Genomic DNA, 20,499 nt, shown 5'->3' on the forward strand with positions numbered 1-20,499 from the left:
GCCATTATACCTATTTTGATTCTAAGTATGTTTGACACTAATTACTGTAGACCTTTCTATTGACAACTGTGTCAATCTTCACATCTTCATTAAATGGCATCTTTTCACTCGTAGTATTTGTTGCACACTGCAAATAATGGATTACAGCATATTTTCATGGCCGTGTTGTTTAAATGTGAGTTTTATAAAGAAACTTTTATCCACAAAACCATACATACTGTGTAAGCTGTATGTGTCACACAATGAAATGAAATGAAATAAAATGACAAATATTGACAATTTGTTCAGCAGTGTTTTTATGAGATAAGGCTTAGGTTACTAAAAGCCACTTTCCTTTTATAAATGAAACTTGCAGATAGATGTACGACAAATATAAGGGTCAGAAGAAGTAAAAATCTAACTAAACAACATGTCATTACCGTAGGGAAATAAGTTTTTTTGTTTTTTTTAAATATGAATTACTCCCCTCATTTAAACTATTGAGTTCAAAAGAACAAAGAATAATATTTGATGGATACCTCAAAGCGACAACTTCCTCAAGTGCAGTGTTTATGCTGTAAGTGACACAACTCCAAATAATATGTTGTAGAGGTTGTAAACGACTTTACCTCACTATGGAGTAGAACAACTGCCACTGGTACTTTCTAGTTAACTGTCAATATTGCTTCACACCTGGCAGTGGGATCGGCATATCTTCACACTATTCATCGGGACTCTTAATCCTATTATATTGGAAGGCCGTTTCAGAGTGAGTGAGTTGGGTTAAACAACGCCGCTAAATAATATGTGTCAGCTTGATGGGAGAGTAAAACACTAAGTAAAAATAGGTAATTGACGTTTACCACCTTTGTGAAACACACGGGCATGGGTTTGGTGTTGAGAATTGTGAGATACAATCCCCCGACCGTTGGATTGAGGCAGCTTGTATCACTTGATCAAACGTGAAGCCTTGAAGACGCAATTACAAAACGGGCATTTCTTCTCAAATTGTCATTAGACCAACAAAATTCCAGAATCTGTGAGAATTTGTCTGTCCCCAGTTTAAAACCCAGAAACCGGTAGTATAGTAGTGAGTAAGTGAGTGATCAAGTGAGGTTTTACGCAGCTTTTAGCAGTATTCCAGGAGTAGCACGTTTACTCGCCTCTTACACCGAACATGGGTTACTGAAGACGGGTCATATCATATATCTAGACTCATACCTAGACTCAACAACACATGTCAGTATGTATCTATGATATTTAATCAATCGTTCAAGGAATCACCTACATCTTCGTATATAAACACTGAAGTAGCATGCAAACTTGCAATCTATGACATTTGAAATATTGCGGCATAAAACAACCAACCAACCTACAGCGGTTCTGGAGGAAACGTCAACTCTCACAGTTACTGAAACAGCTACAGTCGAGAGTGCAGCAAAAAGAAATGCATGTCGTCGTTTTTCTGAAATAAATTTATTTCTAATGTGTCTCCGTTTCATTTACCTCAGAGGTCAGAAATCATGGCAGTTTTATAGTGTTAACACATATACGAACGGATCTTGTATTGGGAGTTTAGCGCCCTTTTTAAAAACATAATTTCAGTTAAATCATGGTGGCATATTTCATTTCAGAAGAAAAGCCCGCAAAACCACCGTGTTCATGTGTTGCAGGGTAACGTGCGAACGTCGAGTAGTAAATGCTAACCAATTCTGAACGCAGTTCCTCAACTGATTGAGCGGGTGCGTTTCTACGTTTTATCTATCAAAGATCACAAACACGGTTCGACTGACATGATCGAGTAATGGGGTTTATAACTATTGGAGGGTGAAAATTAGTTGATAACTATTAGAGGGTGAACATTAGTTGTTAACTATTGGAGAGTTTATCTGCAATACACCGACTACTGGAGGAATACAGCATGAATGTGCATGACCCAGTTCACACAAACATTCATGTGACTTTGTTTTAAGTTACAATATTTAGCCACTCCCTATTATTTGCTTGCTGATAAGTGTGGGTCAGATATTTCCTCTGAGGCTCGGCAGAAATCAAAAAGTAATTAAATATAAAACAAATGTGACCTATTCAATAATATTACATCAGATGATCTTCCTTCAGAGACTATCTAAAGCGTAATGTTTCATGATAACTTATGTCATCATGTTTATGGTAATTTAATAAATCGTCCTATGTTTTTTTTCTCCATTTGGTGGAAAGTTTGCAGAACGACATATTGATGTCTTGTTGCCCAACAACAAAGTGTCATGAGCACTTCAAACATCCACCTATGATATTTTGAATGTGTGTTAAACGATTTGAGCTTTAAAATACGAATTACATGGCAGCTACTCACACTGTCTTCGCTTTACTAGTGGTCCCATTAACTGTGTTCTCTCTATCACTTCATTACTGCCACTACTTCTAGGAATATTGCACTGTGAAGATCCTGTTTAGAATTGGACTTCACCAACCCATGTTTGTCGTTAGAGGCGACTAACGGGATCGGGTGGTCAGGCTTGGTTGATGCATGTTATCGTATCCCAATTGCGTAGATCAGTGCTCATGATGTCAATCACTGGGCCGTCTGTTCCAAACTCGATTATTTACAGACCGCCGTAATATAGCTGGAATATTGCTGAGTGTTGCGTTTGGCAACAGACAAATCTAGGAATAGGGCCATAATGATAGGACACCTATTCCTATTACAACATACCGCCACCGTTGTCTAGTGGTAGAGCGTTCGCCTGGAGAGCGGACGGGCCGGTGTTTGATCCCCGGGTGCTTCATACCAAAAGACGGTGAAAGATTGTACTGTTGTAAGACTGATGCGCTGGGCATTAAGGGAACAAAATAAGAACCGGTCGGCTCAGAGTCAGTATACGACTGTGTCTGAGTGGGGTAATGTTAAACTATGGCATGGTATCTCAGTGGACTAGCACTATAAAATCGACATCAGTACGGACTAGTACTAGCAACAACACACATTCACACACACACACACGTGCATGCTATATAACGTATCTGTGTAAGTGCATTAAACTTCAAGCCGGCATTAAACCCTATTTCACCTCACATCACTTATTACAACAATATAGGCTATTTTTATAACTTAAGTAAACAAGGTGATGTACTAAATATATTTGCAGATTAATATCACAGACAATTTATCTATTTATTTCAATATCTTTACACCAGAATCCGAATCGGAAAATACAGAAAACATCTTTGATTTTGAAAGTGTCTTGAAACAGCTGAATCAGCATCAGCCAGAACTTCATGCATCGCTATAGTATTTGGGGTTCGCAGTTGGAACAACAGAAGGGTACATTTGTTAGTTCTTATTGTGAAAGCCAATGGACTTACAGATGATACAGTTTAAACTAAAAGAAAAATTCAATGACGAGCGTTACAACGTAATGCTGTTTGATTGGCCCGGCAGGTGCTTTGGTGCATTGGCCATTATAACGCTATCTTGCAATTGCAGTCAATGTTACACATTATCTGGATTGCCAGAGCAATGCAATGACTAAGAAGATGAACCAGGCTACCGGCATGTTGAAAACCGGCATGTTGAAAACCGGCATCAGTCAAACAGTTTTGTTTTTACAATCCCTTCTATTACAGCTATGTTAGTGGTCGGGGTTGCTTCATACTACCATATAACGATAAATTTGGTTAACCAAGTTCACAAAAGTCACTAATACCAACTTGTCAAAAGGGATAAGGTATTGCTAGACTTTGTGTTCCATACACAACTATGAGAGGCTTTTCTGACCGTCAACGTCTAGACGCCAGACATATGTCTAACATCCGTCTATTGTGCTAACAAAATCGGTTCCAGGCTCATTTCTGCAAACTTATTCACAAGTCAAAGGATTGAACCAGGAACAGGAGAATTACTTTTATTTGAAAACGCATGAACTTCAAAGTTGATGCAGTTTACACAATTCAAGATAGAAATTCAGTGAGGAGCGTCACAGCATAGTGTTATAATTATATCATTTAGTTTTTGCATTTGTGAAACGTGGTTGTGTCAACACCACCCGGGGTTCCATACATCGCCGTAGTATTTGGGGTTCGCTCTGGGAACATGAGTAGGATCCTGGGCCGGGACACGGGTTTTCTTCCAGTTCTCCAGCCTCTTCTTCATCATGTCCACTTGCTCAGGGTACTTAGCTGAGAGGTCGAAGTGTTCAGTTGGATCTGCAGTAATGTTATACAGCATGAAGGGAGGAAACGTTTGGTTGTCAGCTTCATACACACGTTCATAAACTCCCAGATGTGGCAAAGGAGCCCAACCATTATGATCTCCCGGACTCCCTTGCATGAGTTTGAGATCTCCGTACCTTATTGCAGCTGCTTCCCGCTCGTCATAGATGTTGTAGACGAACTCATTCCGTTTGGTGGGTCCGCCATTGATGAGCATGTCGTACTGACTGACTCCGTCCATGTTGGGGTCTGTGCTCTCTCCACCAGCCAACTCCACCAATGTCGGATACCAGTCCACAGCATGCATCATTCCAGTGTTGAGGTAGCCTGTCTTCTTCAGAAGGGTTTTACTGTAGATGAATCCTGTGCCTTTCGTTCCCCCTTCCCACAGTGTATTTTTAGCTCCTCGTAAAGGCAAGTTATTAGAAGCTCTATACGTAGGACCACCATTGTCGGTTGTAAAAACTAACAACAGATTGTCCATGAGACCTTTGTCTTCTAATGCCTTGGTGATATTCCCAACAGCTTCGTCTAAGGCACTCACCATTCCACAATAAATCCTTCTGCTTTTGGTTTCGATGTTCTTGTACATGTTTTCATATTTAGATGGAACTTCAAGAGGTGCATGTACAGACTGGAATGGAAGGTACAGATAAAGTGGCTTACTGTTGTCATGGTTCTCAATGATTTCAACAGCCCGGTTCGCAAATACATATGCAGAATAGGTCCCATTTGCGTCTCTGTACACAGTATTGTTGTAGCGAAAATCCAGCCCCACTTCATTTTTATTTCCCTCTGACATGTGAGTAAAATACTCCTCCGCACCAGTGTAATATCCAAGATAGGAATCAAAGCCTCTCTCTGTGGGTGTATATTTCCAGTTACAGAATCCAAGATGCCACTTTCCAACCATGTGAGCATCATAGCCGAGTTGTTTCAGTTTCTGTGGTATTGTTGTTAGATTGGCCTGCAGGTGTTTCGCTGAATTTGACGAAACAACGCCATCTTGTAGTCCAGTGTGATAGGGGAAATATCCGGACATAAAGCAATTTCTTGAGGGCGAGCACAGAGGCTGTACGTAAGAAGAGTTGAGGATGACTCCAGCTTTTGCCAGTCTGTCCAGGTTAGGGGTGATCATTTGAGGGTTCCGAAATCCAACATCGTTCCAGCCGAGGTCATCAGCGACTATAAATATAACGTGAGGTTTCTCTGCACATTCACAGAAAACAAAAGTCAGAACAATACATAGAGCTTTTCGGAGACTCATTTTGCTTCTGCTCGATGTGGTACATTGTACTTCTTTTTAATGGTTTCCAATAGATAAGGCGCATCGTGACAAGCCTAAATCTTGCCAAATTTGTCCGTGTGATTACCAGGTAGATAGTGTCAAAATATATACCACAGAATATGTGCAGATGTTGTAAACATGAATTTTTCACAATACATATCAGTGAAACCATGGCACCTATGATATATGATATTCTTCAAGCTAAGCTTCTTGACAGTATTGGCAGAACTTGACAATCTTGTTGCTATTGAACATGTGGCTAAACTATATTTTCAAACATCATTGTATGTCATATTTACTTTAAAATTCACTGTACATATGTGTATTTTGTTATGCGAGCATATAACCCAAATACACAATACCACCAAAAACATATGTGGAAGAAATAATTACACTTTTTCTTGACTTGACTTTACACACCTATCATATCGTATATTGTGCATATGAACGAGGCCTACAAAATAGTTCTATATCTCAAGGTGTTCATGTCACACATTTACAGCTGCACCTCCTTTCCTTCTGCATCATTGCCTTTTATCACGGTATTTATGTTTTGATAAGCTTGAAATATACTCACAGCCAAAAGACACATGAACCACAGGAACATATAGAGACGTATGTTAGTTATGAAGAGATGTTTCCAATGTGTACCAATTATTGACAAAACTAACAATCAGTCAAGTGTTAGCACAGAGTGACTTTATTCTTATCACGATATGCACATGATTTCCAAATTTGACACACTTATCCTGCAAATGGTGCATCTCGAGTCATGGATCTATGACGTCACATGTGATGCGTTAATGATCGTCAGTTCACACAACATACCAGTATGTTCGTTTGTGCAACGAGCCAATCTAAGATCTCTTGAATGTGAGTAATTCTTCATATACAACCAACATGTATAGTATTCGCGTGTCTTCAGTTAGTGACTATACAGTAGTTTGGAATAACTGTAAACAGTGTTGGGTGGGTTGTCCTGTGTTGTGGTACGTATCTAACATCAAACCGGGGAAAGAGAGTAAAAGGAGACATTGGGCATCTGCAACCTGGAGAAGAAAGAATATGTATTCTTAATTTTAAAATGAGTGAAGATGAATATCCTGTAATATCCAAATTGCAGGTTAATTATGCAATTATGGCAAAACTCATTCTTTGAATTATTTTAAAGTTTTACCTGACGGGTTCTCCGCACCTATTCACTCGCAAGAGTTGGATCAGGTGGTCAGTCTGATGACTGGTCATCGTACCTTGTGGCCCGAAACAGTGCTCATGCTTTTGCAATATTGATAGAACTACCAGTAAAAATATATCAATTACTGTCATTTGGCCCGAAACAGTGCTCATGCTTTTGCAATATTGATAGAACTACCAGTAAAAATATAACAATTACTGTCATTTGGCCACGTTTGAACCACAGTTATCGGCAGTGAATGGACCTTTCCAGAATGGCTGTGTATTGGAATTAGAATTATATTTCGTAAACTGAAATAAGGTCTAAATGTGATTATCCCTGGCTTTCGGCGGAAGTCACAAGCCTTTCAAAGTCATGTGAGAAAAAACGAGATCTCGACCTTGATTCTCTGGCTTCCGAAGACACAAGACGTTGAAATTTCGTGCTCACCTTCTGTTTTTTATCGTGAGCAATCTTCGGTGGTGTTTCGTGATTCTTGCTCTTTTTGTGACTTCTATTGTTGACATACCTCCTTTCTTCGGTTTTAAACCGCCATGAGATCAGATCGTTCATCGGGTTCCGATAGTAAAGACAGAATTCCTGCTAGCCAAAAGCATGGACGCCATGTTCCTGTCAGCCATGAGGCAAACACGGCCACCGGAACCAGCCACGAGGCAAACAATAACCAGAGCCATGAGGCAGTTGGTGACAAGGGCAGATCTAATGATGCTGATTAGGAGAATCGAAGCAGGAAACCAAAAAGGAAAGACTGGCAAGGCTTCATGATTCCAAAACGGGACCAAGCCAAATCTCGCCAGCGTCATCGCAAAAAAGTGAGTGAGTGAGTTGAGTTCAGCGGCGCTTTTAACAGTATTCCTGTTATATCATGGCGTGTCAGCTAAATGTGGGAGAAAAGCTCGAAGTGATGCAGGTCTCACATTTACCACTACAGTGAAACCCACGAGCACGGGTGTGGTATTGACAAACCTAGAAATATGATCCGGGCGAACCGGGATTCGAACCCACACTCATAGGTTTCTGGCGTGCTCAAGAGACGCAACTCTGCACAGCGAATCGCGGCGCCTTAGACGACACGACCACCCGTGCCCCCTCATCGCTAAAGAAATGACAGCAGCCCTAGTAGTTCTCGTCATCCAGTTTCGGACGATTGTGAAACCAATAATCGTATTAATAGTATTGACAATCACCTTTATAAGCGATTTAAGCCCACAGATGGTAGGGCTGAGCAGGAACTGTCTGACGAACTGCTAGATTATCCTTATGAACATATCAACCACTACAGTAAATATGAAGTTATCACCAAGAACATATTACAGAGTTGTCCAACCCCAAAGGATTTGTGCCAATGGAGCTTGATGAAGACTGGTCAGACATGCTAGAAGAGAAAAGGTTTACTGCAGCTAAATCTGTTGAAGTAGGGTTAAGTAAAATCCAATCAAGACTACTCATGTGATGGGACCACTTGGTCAGGTGTGGCAGACTGTGGATAAAGGTGGTGAGGAGAATGATGTGAACGACTTTTTGAAATTAGTTGAAAAGACTGTTTGTTTGTTGGGACAAGCCAACGTTGTCACTACCCTTTAGAGAAGACTAAACATTCTAACGAAGCTGATGAAAAGTCAGAAGAAAGCTCAAAAGTGTCTCTCAAATAATGAGAAAAGGTTCAGTGACAAGAAGGCCTTGTTTGGCAAAGATTTTTACAAGGAATTGTTAAAACTGTCCAAGGACGCAGGACAGAAAGCAGAGATTAGATACTGAGTTTTCAGACTAGAAAAACAAGAGACACTATGGCTTCAAGAGCTCTGCTAGAGGGTTTAACAGAAGATAAATTTATTACTGATGAAACACACCGGCCCTTTCACAGAGGGCCCTCGTCAGTTTACCAGGGTTAAAGAGGTGACCACAGTACCAACTCATACCAGAAAGTGCGATTCATCAACTCGACTAGAAAGCGAGACGATGTGGCAGAGGCAGAGTTGTGGCTTGATTAGTGTTGCGTTGGTACGTTCTGAGTTTGTTAAGAGACAAACTATGCTTTTGGTCTCAAAATTTGTCAAGACATCCTGCATTACCTGCGAACAACTATATGCGTTGAAACGTTAACGTGAGGCAAAACTGTTTTCTGAAACAATTCATTAAATCTGAATCTCGTCTATCTGGTGATGTAGGAACCCTCTGTAAACTGTAACAAGAGTAACAGATACACGTCTCATATAACGTTGGATGCGGTGAATCTGCTGTTCAGGACGAGGCTTATGATAAGGTTTGTGACAAACTATGAATTGAAGAGCTTAGAGCTAAAAGGGGCCACAATGCACTTTGGCCCTTTTTGCATATTATTGCATGAATAATATCTATGAGTTCTTGTCTACCTGTAGACAATTTTTGTATGTTTTCATTGCTGCGTTATTGAAAGACAGCTACTTAAAATTCTATGAAAGGGCCAAAGTCATGCTCCAAAAGGCCAAAGTCACTTTCGACCCTAACACAAATTAAAAACGTAAGTTTATTTTCTTTTTTGAATGAGGGGCCGTCTGGTAGCCCAGTGGTTTAAGCATTCGCTCGTCACGCCGAAGACCCTGGTTCGATGCCTGACATGAGTACAATGTGTGAAGCCCATTTCTGGTGTCCCCTGCCGTGATATCACTGGACTATTGCTAAAGGTGCAGCAAAACAATACTCACTCACTTTATTGAATGTTTTTTATAACAAAATTTATATCTCAGCTGTCAGAATGCGTTAATGTCTAGGAATTTATCGGTAAAAAAATTCATTAACATGCATATGGTTATGGTTTTCATCACTTTTCTCAAAACAGACTCTTTAAGCTCTTCACTTATGATAAACGTTTTTGCATAACAAATTTGTGAACTACAATCAACATTAACGCTTCATAATAACAAGGCAATCGATTATGAAAAAAACTAATCATGAGCTTATCCGTTTTAACAACCTCAGTAAACTGCTAAACCTATGACTCATTGACAACAAGAAACATCTCATCTGTTTCACATTTAGATCTATGCATAACGATTTAGGAAGACGAAACGACGTCCACAAGATGACTTCAACTTTCCAATAGTCAACTTTCCTTTTATGTAAAACAATAACCCAGCAGCTCCAGCTCCAAAGTCTACATATTACAACTTTTGAGGTATAATCGAGCATGATCTTTCTACGACGATTTCAAAGAGAGAGTCTTACGACTCTTGCGCAAAGGTTTTTGATCAGGGTTTTAACATACAAGGCTTCAGTAAAGCTTTCGAAAGGTTTTCTGGTTGACATGTGGAGGACGTTTCCAAGTTTGATGCATGAGTGACAAAGATGATGCAATTCCTTATTTGGACTTGTACGATATGTCCCTGTGTATTTTCAGGTGAACAATTAACTTACATTGGAAAAATTTTCTTTACTTGTAAACACCAGATGCTTTTTTCGTTACACAACAGACATAATTCAAAATTTACAGATCGTTTCACATTTCACCAAAATCAGTATGTGCGCCATCGTGTCATGGATTGTCTGGTTCATTACTTGATTGTTTACGGTCGCCGTCACATGGCAGAAATACTGCTGTGTGGCGTCAAGTGACAATAAAACATTGACTTTTTTTATGCAAATTGTGAATGGCGGGTACTACCGATAGTGCAGGACATGACTGCTCTTATCACCTACTCTTGGTGTCATCACTGATTTTCAGTGATCAATTCATATCATTTTCACCTCTATTTTGCTTTTACACCGAATGGCATCTGTTTCGACAGCTGATCGATACTGATTATTTTCTAGGGTTGACGTTGTGTCTTTGCCACTGTTTGTACAAATTACGCTCCCCTTTCGCTAACACCTGGTGTAACGGGTTGGGGGTGGGGGAGATAGTCGTCAGGATGTTTACTGTCCCATCCCTACCGTTAGTTTCAAAGAGATATTGTTAAAAACGGATTTTAAAAAAACTATAACAAATAATAAACGTCAATTGAAATCTTTACTTCTAGATGTTGTTATTATTAATGGCAGTAACAATTTCAATACATACATGAACTAATTGCAAGTCGTACTCTAATTTCTACAAATTGTAGGTTTTGTTTGTTTAATCTACTTGAAAAGAATAATTACTGTTTGCAAAGGTAGAGTCAATAATGCTGCATGGTAATTATTATAAAAACTGTAAAATACGTCTGTGGAATCATTATTAAATTTCTACTCTCGCTAAACTTGCTTGGCCAAACTACAACTTGCGTTGAGTCTGTTATTTCTACAACTCATTTGGAGTGAGATTAAGATCATGGTGACGTCACTTCCGGAAATACTTGTAGCAGAAGGGAGAAGAATGCGATTAAACACCAAATATACGATATAACAGTAATTAGGATGGATGTAATCCACCCAATAATATGTCCAGGAAGGTGTTTACGTAAGTATTTTTGGAATATATATTTCTACTTTAGCGGATTTAAAGCATGAAACAATCTCGGAATGAACTAAACACCTTTTGATCACGTAAGCGCCGGTAGATAGCGGGGGACTATTTGAGTCGAACACTGGAGCTAACTATAGCGCTTAAATATTACGATGAAACGTTTAATTGATCTTATACCTACAATATACATGGTTTTACACACAAGACTGAATGTAATAATAAATAATCATTTCTTGGACAGCTATAAAAACTTCAAAACCATTTCGGGAATGTGGGCGAAAACCGAAGGTCTCGATCGAATACACCGAGCCTGAGTTTTACGCCTGGTATCACATATCATATATTTCATCCACAAGTTCAAAGTCAAAGGCACCAAAATAAAAACCACAACCACAAAACAACAACTTACCTGTTTTCTGGCGTGGGACAGATTACGCTCACCTTTTTCGCTAACACCTTGTATAACATATCATATTTTCAGCGAGTTCGACGTCAAGGCACTAAAATATAAAAAAATAAGATAAAAAGAAATAACAACTTACCTGTCGGTCATGTGAAACAATTTCAATGAGTGTGCGAATAATGTCCAGGTATGCTAAATAGACTAATCTGAGGCTGTATCATGCCTTGTCCTTTGTATATTTCCCGTGAAAAGTAATCCAGTGCATCTGTGTCTGTGTGGTGCTGGTGAAGATGGTAGCACGTTAAGGTAAGCGACAAGATGATAAACACCTACACCAAAAGATACACTATCAGGAGAATGTTGATAACTTAATCATTCTGGACCATTTAATTGCAGTTTATTTTTATGTGGATTTAATTTGTTCTTAAAATACAGGACAAAAATTGTTCACTAGATGTCCTGACAAAATGTGTTGTCTCTAAGTCCATGCTAGTCGGTCTTTTAGACCCTAGATAATAAATTACAAAATGAACCCAACCTAGAATGAATTGATAAGTCTAGCATTTCCCTGGTCTCCTTTTGGACTGCAAAGTATCTACAGAACATTCAATATATTTATTTAACTCAATTATTGTAACCATTCCATCTTCATTAAACGAAGCTGATGCAGTAAAGACTCGATTTTACAAATTCGTGTGACAGTTGGTATTTTGAAAGTTAATATATTATAAGCGTATCTTTGTAATATAAAGTGTCTGTTTGTAAGAGACATCAACACCAGCCTGGACTCCAGGCACCGCCAAAGTATTTGGGGTTTGGGTTGGGAACGGGAGAACCGTCCTGCGATGGGACACGTGTCTTCTTCCAGTTCTCCAACCTCTTCTTCATCATGTCCACTAACTCGGGGTACTTCGCTGAGAGGTCGAAGTGTTCAGTTGGATCTGCAGTAATGTTGTATAGCATGAAGGGAGGGAATGTTTGGTTATCAGCTTGAGAGACACCTTCATCAATTCCCAGATGTGGCAAAGGAGCCCAACCATTGTGATCTCCTGGATTTCCTTGCATGAGTTTGAAATCTCCGTACCTTATGGCAGCTGCTTCCCGCTCATCATAGATATTGTAGACGAACTCATTCCGCTTGGTGGGTCCACCATTGATGAGCATGTCGTACTGACTGACTCCGTCCATGTTGGGGTCTGTGTTCTCTCCACCAGCCAACTCCACCAATGTCGGATACAGCATGCATCATTCCAGTATTGAGGTAGCCTGTCTTCTTCAGAAGGGTTTTACTGTAGATGAACCCTGTGCCTTTCGTTCCCCCTTCCCACAGAGTATTTTTGGATCCTCGTAAAGGCAAGTTATTAGCAGCAACAAATGTAGGACCGCCATTATCGGTTGTAAAGACTAACAATAGATTGTCCATGAGACCTTTGTCTTCTAAAGCCGTCGTAATGTTTCCCACAGCTTCGTCTAACGCACTCGCCATTCCACAATAGACCCTTCTGTTTAGGTTTTCTATGTTCTTGTACATGTTTTCATATTTGGGTGGAACTTCTAGAGGTGTATGTACAGACTGGAATGGAAGGTATAGATAAAGTGGTTTACTATTGTCATGGTTCTCAATGATTTCAACAGCTCTGTCCGCAAACACATTTGCAGAATAGGTTCCATTTGCGTTTCCATAGACAGTCTTATTGAAGTGAAAATCCAGGCCCACGTCACCTTCTCGATCCTGTGACATGTGAGTAAAATACTCTTCATCACCAGAGTAATAGCCAAGATAGGAGTCAAAGCCTCTCTCTGTGGGTGTATGTTTCCAGTTACAGAAGCCAAGATGCCACTTTCCAACCATGTGAGCATCATAGCCAAGTTGTTTCAGTTTTTGTGGTATTGTTATTAGATTGGCCGGCAGGTGTTTTGCTGCGTTTATCTCAATAACGCTGTCCTGTAGTCCAGTGTGATAGGGGAAATATCCCGACATGAAACAGTTTCTGGAGGGCGAACACAAAGGCTGGACGTATGAAGAGTTGAGGATGACTCCAGCTTTGGCCAGTCTGTCCAGGTTAGGGGTGATCATTTGAGGGTTCCTATATCCAACATCGTTCCAGCCGAGGTCATCAGCGACAATAAATACAATGTGAGGTTTCTCTGCACATTCACAGATAACAAAAGTCAGAATAATACATACAGCTTTTTGGAGACCCATTTTGCTTCTGCTCGGTGTGGTACATTGTGCTTCTATTTAAAGATTTCCAATAGATAACGCACGTCGTGACTGGCCTTTGGGCATGCATTCTTTCAGTGTGATTAGTCTGCTTGTCTAGATATATACCACAGAATCTATGCAGATGTTGCGAAAATATATGTATTCACTATGTGTATTATTTAAGCTGACCTGAGCCTCTTTTCGACTGCTTGTTAGAATTTATAAATGTTGGATTAAGCGTGTCTTAGTTCGTGTTGTTAGGATGCCACAGAGAAGTGTTTAACACTATGAGTCGTATAAAATGTAGTAGAGGAAGTGGAAGTGTGTTGATGCGGTTCGAGGGTGTAAGGCAAGATGTACAACTGTAGGCGACTTTCTTGGCACAGCCACTTGAATGCAAAGATGAACTCTGCCGATCCAACAATATTCAGCTTCCTGGATGTCTTGAAATCCCATGAAGCTAGCCACACCAGACATCTAGCCCAGCTGGCCCATGGTGCCAAGCCTCCACCGCGGAAGAGAAAATATGTGTACCTCGATGGTCAGCTGTCCAGACTCCGAGAGAGACACCAGTAAGGAGAAATATCTTCCTTACCATTAGCAAATGCAGTAGGAATCCTTATTAAATTACATTAAAAAGATTCTGTTAGCTTGTATTTCTCTGTTGTATGATCGGTTCATTTTCATCACTCTGGGGGAGACGGGTAATTAGTGAGTGATCAACCAACCGATTACTTACCGTAATTAAATCTTCTAAAAGCTTAGGCCAAATGGGAAGTAGGCCGATGGGGAGGATATTATAATCGCCATTTGCCGCTGAAGTTATGTTGCAAATTAAGCTACACGAGGTAAGATATTTAATAAGTAATGAAAACTTACCTCCAAATTTACTTTTTCACTAATTCACATTCAAACTTAATCTGTGGACAATTTTGCATCAGAACATATCGTATGCACCGACGATGTATCGGCTGCTGTTTCTAAACTTCCTGTCTGTAATATCATGTGACTAATCATGCATTATCACACAAAAATGATAAGACATCAAACTGTTAACAGAAATAAATGTTCTCAGAGGTAAGACCTTATTTTAGTGCATTGGGATTGTTATTAGACACAAAATAAGAAATACTTCTTAGGGGCTCGAAAACACAGTCCGGGAGGATAGTATAGATAGCATTATCGGCTAGGTACCTAAAGTTTGGTGAGTTAGTTAATACATGTTCTCAGTACATCAAATCGCATTTGAAAAGAAACCTGTATATACTGATGGGACAGAAGGATTGAAACAGTTATATACCAATATCCGAAAGGTGTTAATGTTACAGTTGTACGGCAATATGTGTGTCAGAGGTATCCCAAGGTATTGATGTTTTGTTAAGCTTTGAAATATATTAGTTTATAGTGAACATGTTTTGGTGTAATTTGTGTTGGGTGGGTTGTCCTGTGTAGTGCACCGAGGCAGAGTAAAAGTACACAAAAGGTATCTTTAAAGAAATACAGAAGGAAGAATATGCATTCTGCATTTCAACATGATTGAAAATGAATTTCTTGTATTATTCAAATTTTCGTGTCATTATACCACAATGGAAAAACAAATACTTTGAAATATATTAATATTTAACCCGATGAGGAGGCGTGTTTGGGCCTCTGCGGGTGTTTGATTGCAAGAGGTGACTAACTTTGATAGGGTGGTCAGGCTCAGTGACTTTGCTTATTGTGTGTAATAGTATCCGGATGACCTTGATCCGTCTTCATGTTCACTGATTTGGCTGGTCCATACTCACATATTTACAGTTGAGGTAGGAATTAGTCTGAATGTGTTTGAGCCTTCTCTCAATCAATCACTCATTTCACTTATTAATTCTGCTTTGAAACGTCCGATGGGGATTTGTTTTATAGGTAACAATTGTCTTGCCTTTGCATGTGTTTGTGACGGGTGCCACTGGTTGGACAGGATACGATCACCTTTTTGCGAACACCTGGTATCATCGTTATGTGGTAGTGATCAATAAAAACATATTTATGATATAGTCGGAATCGTACACTTGACACTGCTTTCAGAAAAAAATATCTTTTGCATCAGAACAGCAAGGCCGATTGAAGGAGACAATTAATTATGAGCTTACCAGTTGACAATAACACAATTATGCCACCCTACAAAATTTAATATATAAAATCAGCTTGGATCAATAACTAACTTACGTTATCTAAAAGGTATTACACCGGCCCATATCACATTTTGTGGTCCAAAAATACAAAAGTTGAATATTAGTTAATTGTTAAATAGACAAGTCTTGCTCCATGAAGTGTGTTCCACTGCATATTCGGCACTTATTTGAATTCTGGACCATATATTGTTTTGTTAATAGCTTATCTAACTCTGCTCAACAGCCCTGTGTTAACCCTGACAGGGTGTTTCTGGGAGGGCCTGAGATGCGGACACGTCGTGTCACCGGTCTGGGATTAATTTATATAAACAAAATTGATCTGGAAAATACTGAAAGTATAATATGTGATGATCAGCAATGGATTGAAAATTTCAAAATAAGGAACATTGATTAAATCTAATGAGGCTTCAAAGTACATCATTGTATTTCGTGTTTAGTCTAATACACACTCCTGAAAATTATATACAAATAAACAACACACACACACACACACACACACACACACACACACACACACACACACACACACACACATATATGTGTCAAACTTCGAGACAGAACATCTTGGCAAATAGTAGGCATAGCCATGGGCACTACATGTGCCCCTCTCCCAGCTGACCTGTATCTCTTTGCATACAAATAGGAATTTGACTATCATAGTTAATTCAAAGAATGGACACAATAAGTTCAATCACAGTTTCAGATATACCAAATTTCGTTCAACAATGGCAAGATAAAAAAGCATCTTCAACTCATCATTAAATTTGGAAATCAAAGAAGAAACGGAGTAACTATATTCAGTGTCTTATCTGAATGAGTACATATGAATTCAAAATGATGGCAGCCCCTGTAACAAGCTACAACTCAACAAGGATGGGTCTTTTTTCAGTCGTTAATTTCCCTTTCTCAATTGCTTGGTAGTTAAGAGTATGTGCATTATATTAACATTTCATGAAAAGAGGCATTTTGGTCTTTTTTGTTCAAGGTTTCACCTTCAAAGGACCGTATCTCATTCCATAATGGGGGTGGTCGGGTAGTCTAGTGGTTAAAGCGTTAGCTCGTCACGCCGAAGACCCAGGTTCGATTCCCGACCTGGGCACAATGTGTGAAGCCCATTTCTTGTGTTCCCAGCCGTGATATTACTGGAATATTGCTAAAAGTGTAGTAAAATCATACTCACTCACTCACTCACTCATTCCAGAACATTTTGAGGAATTATGAGGAGTTATGAAACCACCTTGCTCAGCAAAACATTAAGGCGGTGGGGTAGCCCCGTGGTTAAAGCGTTCGCTCGTCACGCCTGAAGACACAGGTCCGATACCCTGCATGGGTACAATGTGTCCCCAACCATGATATTGTTGGAATATTGCTAAAAGCGACTTAAAACCATACTCAAACACACATTCGGCAGCTATTTCATAGTTTCTATCAAATTGTATAATGTTTCTATATTCATACAACATTTTCTACTATATCTGACTTTATTTGACATTAACACCAGCCTGGACTCCATACACCGCCGTAGTATTTAGGGTTCGCTGCAGGAACAGGAGAAGGGTCCTGGGCCGGGACACGGGACTTCTTCCAGTTCCCCAGCCTCTTCTTCATCATATCAACTAACTCAGGATACGTGGCTGAGAGGTCGAAGTGTTCCGTTGGATCTGCAGTTATGTTGTATAGCATGAAGGCAGGGAAGGTTTGGTTATCAGCTTCATAGACACTTTCATCAATTCCCAGATGTGGCAAAGGTGCCCAACCATTGTTTGCTCCTGGACTCCCTTGCATGAGTTTGAGATCTCCGTACCTTATTGCAGCTGCTTCCCGCTCGTCATAGATGTTGTAGACGAACTCATTCCGTTTGGTGGGTCCGCCATTGATGAACATGTCGTACTGACTGACTCCGTCCATGTTGGGGTCTGTGTTCTCTCCACCAGCCAGCTCCACCAATGTCGGATACCAGTCCACAGCATGCATCATTCCAGTGTTGAGGTAGCCTGTCTTCTTCAGGAGGGTTTTACTGTAGATGAATCCTGTGCCTTTCGTTCCCCCTTCCCACAGAGTATTTTTGGATCCTCGTAAAGGCAAGTTATTGGCAACAACATTGGTTGGACCACCATTATCGGTTGTAAAGACTAACAAAAGATTGTCCATGAGACCTTTGTCTTCTAAAGCCTTAGTGATATTCCCAACAGCTTCGTCTAACGCACTCACCATTCCACAATAGACCCTTCTGTTTTGGTTTTCTATGTTCTTGTACATGTTCTCATATTTAGGTGGAACTTGAAGAGGTGTATGAACAGATTGAAATGGAAGATAGAGATAGAGTGGCTTACTGTTGTCATGGTTATCAATTATTTCAACAGCCCTGTTAGCAAACACATTTGCAGAATAGGTCCCACTGGCGCCATTATAGGCAGTCTTGTTGAAGCGAAAATCCAATCCTCTGCCGCCTTGGGGATCCTTTGACATGTGAGTAAAGTATTGTTCCATTCCAGAGTAGTATCCAACATAGGAGTCAAAGCCTCTCTCTGTGGGTGTATATTTCCAGTTACAGAAGCCAAGATGCCATTTTCCAACCATGTGAGTGTCATAACCAAGTTGTTTCAGTTTCTGAGGTATTGTTGTTAGATTGGCCGGCAAGACTTTTGCTGAAGTTATCTTAATAACGTTATCTTGTAGTCCAGTGTGGTAGGGGAAATATCCTGACATGAAGCAATTTCTTGAGGGCGAGCACATAGGCTGGACGTAAGTAGAGTTGAGGATAACTCCAGCTTTGGCCAACTTGTCCAGGTTAGGGGTGATCATTTGAGGGTTCCGAAATCCAACATCATTCCAGCCGAGGTCATCAGCGACTATAAATACAATGTGAGGTTTCTCTGCACATTCACAGATAACAAAAGTCAGAAGAATAAATACAGCTCTTTGGGGACTCATTTTGCTTCTGCACAATGTGGTACATTGTGCTTCTATATAAAGGTTTCCAATAGATAACGGACGTCGTGACAAGCCCAGGACGAATTCTTTCTGTGTGATTACCAGCTGGATAGTCTCCATGTCAAAATATACACCACATAATCAGTGCAACTTTTTTCACAAAGCCTGTAAGTGTAACCATATGTCCTACAATACATGACATTCTTGTGACAAAATCGAAAAACTGAGGATTTTCATTGCTCCTGAGCATGGAGTTAAACGACATGCATACATACATCACCATATTTATTTTTTGTTTGACATACAATCGTTAACATGCAAAGCTATTACATTAAATGTTACTGTGCGTTCATTTGACCCAAATACACAATACAAGCAATCCAACTGGTGCAAATTGTAAATTGTACATATAAACGGAGTCTACAAAAACGTTCTATATCTGAAACGTGTGCATGTAACACTATTTATGCTGCATATCTTTCTGTTGAGCGCCATTGTTGTCGATCACAAGGTATTGATGTTTTGTTAAGCTCTGAAATATATTAGTTTGGAATGAACATTTATTGATGTAATTGGTGTTGCGTGGACTGTTGTCATGTCTTGGGCTACGTATCTTTACGTATGCATTACTAAGAAACGTACCGGGTCAGAGTACATTAAAACAAAGGGTATGTACAAGATATTTAGAGAAAAAAATATGCATTTTAAAATGATTGCACATGAAATTACTGTAACATTCTATTTTGCCACATGGCGTAACACATATTTTACTATTTTAAACGAAGAGGAAGTGTGTAAGATCTTCTGCAACTTGTTGTCTTTCGGACAAAAGTGCAGCAGTTAATGGCAGTTCATGGAGCTTTCCAGAATGGCTTTTTACTGGATTTAGAGTTATCTGCCCTTGGTGTATGCATCAACATGGCATTCTAGACGTTATAACAGCAACAGGAGGGTGATTTCAGGCCTTTTTGACGTGACTAGTTTCTAATCTACTTGCCAAGTGCGGTTTAGATGCCTGAAACACCAAATTCCCGCCAGTTTTCAGCAAAATTTTGGATTAAAAAATAGAGACAACCCTCTTTCATGAGCAGTTACAATATTCTGAACATTCGTGAGTGCACTGACATTAATTCCAGGGTCTGTTACTTAGTGTTGCTTGGACGTATTTGAACCACTGTATTGCCTTTTCATTGTAAACCGAAAACTATGTGTTTAAATATAATTTATTGTATATTCATTGATCTTGTGTGGTAATCGACTGATTTCACAAGTTCGTTTTGTGGGAACCCTCTGGTTTTCAATTTGGAAATCAGACTTACAGTTATCAATTTGTCTGATGAAGCTTATCCGTGCTTTATACGACACCCCCTCAATTACTGACTCATTTGGTTGATTATGGTGAGGTTGATACATTCTGAGTTTGGTAAGAGACGGAATATGTTTCTGGCTGCATTTTTAGGACATCCAGCAAGACCTTTGAGCATTTATTATGTGTATGAAACGTATGGAAAAACTATTTTGCTCCAGTATTTTCTGGTACTGTTCATTAAAAAGATTCCCAGCCCCTATCTGAATCTCAACTATCTGGTCGTTCAGTAACCAGCCGTAAGTGACACAAGATTGTCCATGAGACCTTTGTCTTCTAAAGCATTCGTAATGTTTCCCATAGCTTTATCCAAATCACTCATCAT

At 39.7% G+C, this 20,499-nt stretch overlaps 4 pseudogenes; 1 reads left to right on the top strand and 3 right to left on the bottom strand.

The window, feature by feature from the left end:
• Positions 1–3,881: 3,881 nt before the first annotated feature.
• Positions 3,882–5,485, bottom strand: LOC139478967 (arylsulfatase B pseudogene; annotated as a pseudogene).
• A 1,722-nt stretch (positions 5,486–7,207) lies between these two features.
• On the top strand, positions 7,208–8,665 carry LOC139479395 (uncharacterized; annotated as a pseudogene).
• A 3,603-nt stretch (positions 8,666–12,268) lies between these two features.
• On the bottom strand, positions 12,269–13,733 carry LOC139479767 (arylsulfatase J pseudogene; annotated as a pseudogene).
• Positions 13,734–17,365: 3,632 nt separating this feature from the next.
• LOC139479036 (arylsulfatase B pseudogene) lies at positions 17,366–18,838 on the bottom strand (annotated as a pseudogene).
• Between the last annotated feature and the right edge of the window lie 1,661 nt (positions 18,839–20,499).

Source organism: Haliotis cracherodii, unplaced genomic scaffold, assembly GCF_022045235.1.
Source record: "Haliotis cracherodii isolate W230 unplaced genomic scaffold, xgHalCrac1.p SCAF_4, whole genome shotgun sequence".
Taxonomy (NCBI): Eukaryota; Metazoa; Mollusca; class Gastropoda; order Lepetellida; family Haliotidae; genus Haliotis; species Haliotis cracherodii.